The following is a 6,534-nucleotide window of genomic DNA, read 5'->3' on the forward strand; positions in this document are numbered from 1 at the left end:
GTGACTGACCACAATTTGGCCACGACAACTTGTTCAGACCACAGTTACCCTGAGGGCCTTAGCCTAGTGGTGAGAAGGATGGATGCAGCAGCACTACTGCAGCCACTAGAAGCATTGGACTCACCCAGATGGGCTCTCCACCTTCAGGCAGATAACCAAGCACTGCAGGTCCAAGTTGTGCAGCTGACCTCAGACAACCAGCTCCTTCACTTTAACCCTGCACTGCAGTGCGTCCCGGTCACAGCCCCTTTCCATCATGTCCCTTGATATCTGCCCGAAGGTATCATAAGTCCTACAGCTGGAGCGCAGCTGGGACTGGACAGCTTCTTCCCCCCAAACAGTGATGAGGTCCAGCACCTCACAATTGCTCCATACTGGGGATCGCCTGGCGCATGGAGGCATGGTCACCTGGAAAGACTTCCTGAGAGCACTCCATGCCTGGCTGAGCAAACAGGAAGGGGATTTTCAAAATTCCCAGAGAATTTAAAGGGCGGATATGACAGTTGGTCACCTGAGGGCAGGGCAGTAGAGTTCAAACTGATGACTAGAGTGGCTAGAACAGGCATTGTGGGACACTTCTGGAGGCTGATCAGAGTGCATTAACAGACCAGGGCATCCACACTGGCGCTGCGGCGCTCCAGCGGGGGCTCATTAAACGTTATTCCACTCGCTGAGGTGGATTACCAGGAGTGCTCTAGCCACGGAGTCCGGGTGCTCTACGTGCCTTGCCAGTGAGGACGCGTCATGAGTTAGAGCGCACTGGGCTGCTTTAATGTGCTCTAACTCGCAAGTGTAGCCATGCCCTAAATTCCACTGGTCGCTTGAGGCCCAGCATGCATTTGAGCAATTTAAGCTTACCTTCACCACCGCTCCAGTATTGGCCCACCCTGACATAGCGCAAACTTTTGTTGTGGAAGCCAACCTCTCCAGTACTGAGATCAGGGCAGTCTTCTGCCAAAGTCATGGACCCAAGCAAATACTGCATCCCATCACCCACTACTTAAGGAAGCTCACACCTGCTGAGAAAACTATGAGATCCAGGACAAGGAGTTCTTGGCAATTAAAACGGTCTTTGAAGATGGTGACACCACTTGGAAGGGGCCTGTCATCCGGTCCAAGTGTTTATGGACCACATGAACCAAGATTACCTGCAGGGTCAAGATCCTGAACCAACGACAGCTCCAATAACCTCTATTCTTCTCTCGGTTCAACTTTACCCTGACCTGCTGCCCTGGAATCAGGAACAGCAAGGCCAATGCCTTGTCCCAAAGATATGGCCTCAACTCACGAGGTGCCAGTTTTGAACCCAGCCCATGTTCTCAAATCCCATAACTTTCTTAATGCAACACTGCCAGGACCTGCTCACACTCATCCACTCTGCCTTTCTGTCTGCAATTCCATCTGATGTATTGGCCATTGTCAACCGAGAACCACATGACACCTGGGAGGGGATCATGTTTGTGAAGGACTGCATCTACACCTCCCACCCCACAATACCTGTGAAGAAGTGGCAGTTCTACAACTGTGCCACAATCCACCTTGGCAAGACATTTACGGCAATATAAAACCCAACAATTAACATCCCATTTCTTCTGGTGGCCCTGAATGTGCTCCATAATAAAGACCTTTATAGCTTCCTGCTAGGTGTGTGCCCGCACCAACATCCCTTGCCAGAAACCCTGAGGTCTCCTCCAACCTCTGAACACCTCTCTCCGCCCTAGGAAGCCATCTCTTTGGACTTTGTGGTGGAACTTCCAGAATCCGCTGGTTTCACCACCATCCTGACAGTGATAGATTGCTTTGCTTTTCTAAAATGGTTCACTTTATTCCCAGTACAGGTTTACCCTCTGTGGAGGAATCTGCCCAGCTCTGGATAAACTTCCAACTGGGGACCACAGTTTACTGCCTACTTCTGACATGAGGCCCAGGATTTATTAGGAGTTCACATGCACCTGTCCTCTGCCTACCATCCACAGTCAAACAGCCAAAAGGAAGGAATCAATCAGATCCTTGAATACTTACAATGCTACATCAACCATCACCAGGATGACTGGTTTTCACTGTTATCATATGCAGAGTTCTCATGCAATAATGCAGACCATGCATCCACAGGCTACAGCCCCTTCTTTATCAACTTTGGGTACCATCCCCAGTTTCACCCCCAACTACCCACTTCCTCCCTGAACCCATCTGCCTTGGACCTAGTAGAACACATCCATTGCATCCATGAGAAGGTGAAGGGACACCTTGAAAAGGCAAAGGAGGATTACAAAAGGCATACAGACAAACATAGACAACAGGGCCCTGCAGACTCCACAGGACAAAAGGTATGGCTTTAAACAGAATACCTCAGCATAGACAGACTCTCCCAGAAACTAGACTATCAGTTCTTTGGCCCATACTGCATTTGGTGACAAATCAACATGGTCACCTTCGAACTTCAGCTCCTTCGGTCCCTTAGAGTCCACCCTGTGTTCCACGTCTCACTTCTATGTATTTGGCATATGCAATCCGGTCAAGCCAAGCCACAGCATTCTTATCAACTATGTTCAATGCATGAAGATCTCCAGGAAGTTGAGTCATTTTGCAGTCCTCAAAAAAACCTATGGTTAAGGTTGTGTGACACTTTCCATTATCAGATCCTATTTTCACATGCTTATAGCTTTGCCAAAATGTAATCATTTAGGCTGAAATTGTTCATGCCAGGGAGTCTGCCTCAGAACTGATTTTTATGTATTTATTATCAGCTTCAGCCATTTCTGAGACTGAGGAGAAAATATGTTGTTTTGCCAGTGTTAAGAAAATTCATACAATTGTTTTGTTGAGAAGCTCTAGTTGTCTCCATGTTTTGGAACAGGGACTTGAAATCTGGCAGAGGGGGGTCTCCCTTTCACGATCCCCATGAAAATCCATGCAGATTTGGGCAAGTTATAAGTGTCTGAACATTGCTGTTTTCAGAGGCTCAGTAGGGTTGCCAACTGTCTAATCACACAAACACCCTTGCCCCACCCCTTCTGTGAAGCCCTGCCCCTGCTCACTCCAGCTCTCCTCCCTCCGTTGCTTGCTCTACCCCACCCTCACTTACTTTCACCAGGTTGGGGCAGAGGGTTGGGGTGCAGGAGTGGGTGCAGGCTCTGGGCTGGAGGGGTGGGGCCAAAGGGTTTGGAGTGTGGGAGGGGTCTCTGGGTTGAGTTTGGGGCAGAGGGTTGGGGTGCAGGAGGGAGTTCAGGGTGCAGGCTCCAGGAGGGAGTTTGGTTGTGGGAGGGGGCTGAGGCAGGGGGCTGGGGTGTGGGAGGGAGTTGGAGTGCAGGCTCCAGCCAGGCAGCGCTTACCTTCAGTGGCTCCTGGAAGCTGCGGCATGTCCAGCAGTTGCTCCTAGGCTCAGGGGCGGCCAGGCGGCTGTGTGCGCTGCCCCTGCCTGCAGGCACAAGCCCTGTAGCTCCCATTGCTCGTGGTTCCCCATTCCCAGCCAATGGGAGCTGCAGAGTTGGCGCTCGTGGTGTGGGGTAACGTGTAGAGACCCCCTGGTGGCCCCTGTGCCTAGAAGCCACTCAGGACATGTCGTCCGTTTCTGGGAGCAGTGTGGAGACAGGACAGGTAGGGAACCTCCCTTAGCCCCGCTGGACTTTTAGCAGCCTAAAATCTCCCAGATTGTCTTCAGTAGCCTCTGGGAAATTGAGCCCAATTCCAGGAGACTCCCGGCCCAGCCGGGAGGGTTGGCAACCCTATTGCTCAGTAGAGGTTTGCTAGAGTTTGGCAGCAAAATTCTCCAAACGTGTACTGAGCAACTCCACAGAGCTGACTGAGTAGCATGCTCCAGCTTTAGGCCTGGTCTACACTAGGAGGTTATGTCGAATTTAGCAGCATTAAATTGAATTAACCCTGCACCCATCCACACAACGAAGCTATTTAGTTCGACATAGAGGTCTCTTAAATTCAATTTCTGTACTCCTCCCCAACGAGGGGAGTAGCGCTAAATTCGACATAGCCATGTCGCATTAGGGTAGGTGTGGATGGAATTCAACGCTAATAGCTCCGGGAGCTATCCCACAGTGCACCACTCTGTTGACGCTCTGGACAGCAGTCCGAGCTCGGATGCTCTGACCAGCCACACAGGAAAAGCCCCAGGAAAATTTGAATTCCTTTTCCTGTCTGGCCAGTTTGAATCTCATTTCCTGTTTGGACATCGTGGCGAGCTCAGCAGCACTGGCAACGATGCAGAGCTCTCCAGCAGAGGTGACCATGCAATCGCAGAATAGAAAGAGGGCCCCAGCATGGACTGATCGGGAAGTCTTGGATCTGATCGCTGTGTGGGGCGATGAGTCCGTGCTTTCGGAGCTGCGATCTTAAAAACGGAATGCGAAGATCTATGAGAAGATCTCCAAAGCCATGAGGGAGAGAGGATACAGCCGGGATGCAACGCAGTGCCGTGTGAAAATCAAGGACCTGAGACAAGGCTACCAGAAGACCAGAGCAGCAAACGGACGCTCCGGATCCCAGCCCCAGACATGCCATTTCTACGAGGCACTGCATTCCATTCTAGGTGCTGCCGCCACCACTACCCCACCACTGACCCTGGACTCTGACGATGGGGTATTGTCGACGGCTGCTTCCTCGGAGATGTTCGCGGACGGGGAAGATGAGGAAGGAGATGAGGAGGACGAGGCAGTCGACAGCGCATACAACGCTGATTTCCCCGACAGCCAGGATCTCTTCATCACCCTCACGAAGATCCCTTACCAACCCTCCCAAGGCGTTAACCCTGAGCCTGAATCAGGGGAAGGATCAGTCGGTAAGTGTTTTAAACATGTAAACATTTATTTTGATCACAACAGGAATGGAATATTAACAATGGGTTTTTCATGATTACTTTGCCCTAGGCGCTTTACTTTGTAGTCCTTGCCAGTGCAACTACTGCAAAAGTATCTCAAAATGTCCGGTTTTGCATGATTACTTTGCCCTAGGCGCTCTACTTTTTAGTCCTTGCCAGTGTAGTTACTGGAAAATTCTGTCAATATGTCCGGGGATAGAGCAGAAATCCTCCTGGGACATCTCCACGAAGCTGTCCTGGAGGTAATTTGAAAGCCTTTGCATTAGGTTCCTGGGGAGAGCAGCCTTATTGCGTCCTCCATGGTAGGAAACTTTTCCGCGCCAGGCTAGCAGCAAGTACTCCGGGATCAGTGCCTCGCACAGCATGGCCGCATACGGCCCTGGTTTTTGCTGGCATTCACGCAGCATGCGTTCTTTCTCTGGGTCCGAAATCCTCATCAGAGTGATATCACTCATGGTGACCTGCTTTAAATTAGGGGAATGTTAGTATTGGCACTGATTGCCTGTTCCTTTACATAACTGTAACTGATGGTTTACAGCCACGCGGTGGAGGCGGGACAGGGGCAGCATACAGGGATCTTTCCCGGGGACAGCCGCGAGGGGGGTGGGACAGGGGCAGAGTTCATGCTGGCCGGATTGCCGGCAGCAGGAACTGGCCAACACTAGGGGCATTGCTTTGAATGTGAAAGGAGGGCACTGCTATAAATTCAGCTTTCAGCAGCCAAAAGTCTACGGCTTACCATGTCCGCCTGCTACCCGAATTCCGCTGTCCTGCCCCGCTTGTGTGATCTGTACTCCAAGACCCCAGGCACTGAATGGGAAGGCCGAAAATTCGACCTTGTCCTGAGTGCGCATGTGATAGGTGCTGTGCATGGTCTTGTTCACAGAGAAAGACTATAATCATTGTTCACAAAAATGTATCTTTGTGAGGAATTCACTCCCTTTTTCCCATCCCACAGCTGTGAGTGTCTCCCGACTTACCCCGGCATCCCCCTCCCAGAGGCTGGCGCAGATTAGGCGCCGAAAGAGAAGAACACGGGACGAGATGTTCTCCGAACTTATGGGCTGCTCCCAAGCCGAGGCGGCACAGCAGACCCAGTGGAGGGAGAACATGTCGCAATACTAGCGATCAAACAGCGAACGGGAGGACAGGTGGTGGCAGGAAGACCAGCAGGCGACTCAAACGCTGCTTGGACTAATGAGGGAGCAAACGGACACGCTCTGGCACCTTGTAGATGTTCTGCAGGACCGGAGGCAGGATGACAGAGCCCCGCTGCAGTCTATCTCTAACCGCCCTCCCCTGCCACAAAGTCCCATCCCCCCCTCACCCAAAGTCCCAAGAAGGAGGGGCGGCAGGGGCCGTGAAAACAGTCACTCCACCCCTGCTGACTGCTCAAGTACCAGACGGCTCTCATTCCCAAAGTTTTGATAAGTCCTTTCCTTCACTCCAAAAGCACCTTACCCAAGCCCCCGTCCCAGTTTCATCCCCTAACTGTGTAGTAGTTAATAAAAAATACGTTTCTGTTAATTACTGTTTCCGTCAGGTTCTTTTAGAGGAGAGTGTGTTTGAAGGGAGGAAACGGGGTTGGTAATTGGAGAGGACAGTCACCTTTACCATGGTACAGACACGGGGGCAGGTTCAGCAGCAGGTCACACACACATTGCAGTCACTAGGCACCCTGTTCAGTTTGGGAGGTGGTTTTC

The sequence above is a fragment of the Malaclemys terrapin genome, chromosome 4 (genome assembly GCF_027887155.1).
Source record: "Malaclemys terrapin pileata isolate rMalTer1 chromosome 4, rMalTer1.hap1, whole genome shotgun sequence".
NCBI lineage: Eukaryota > Metazoa > Chordata > Testudines > Emydidae > Malaclemys > Malaclemys terrapin.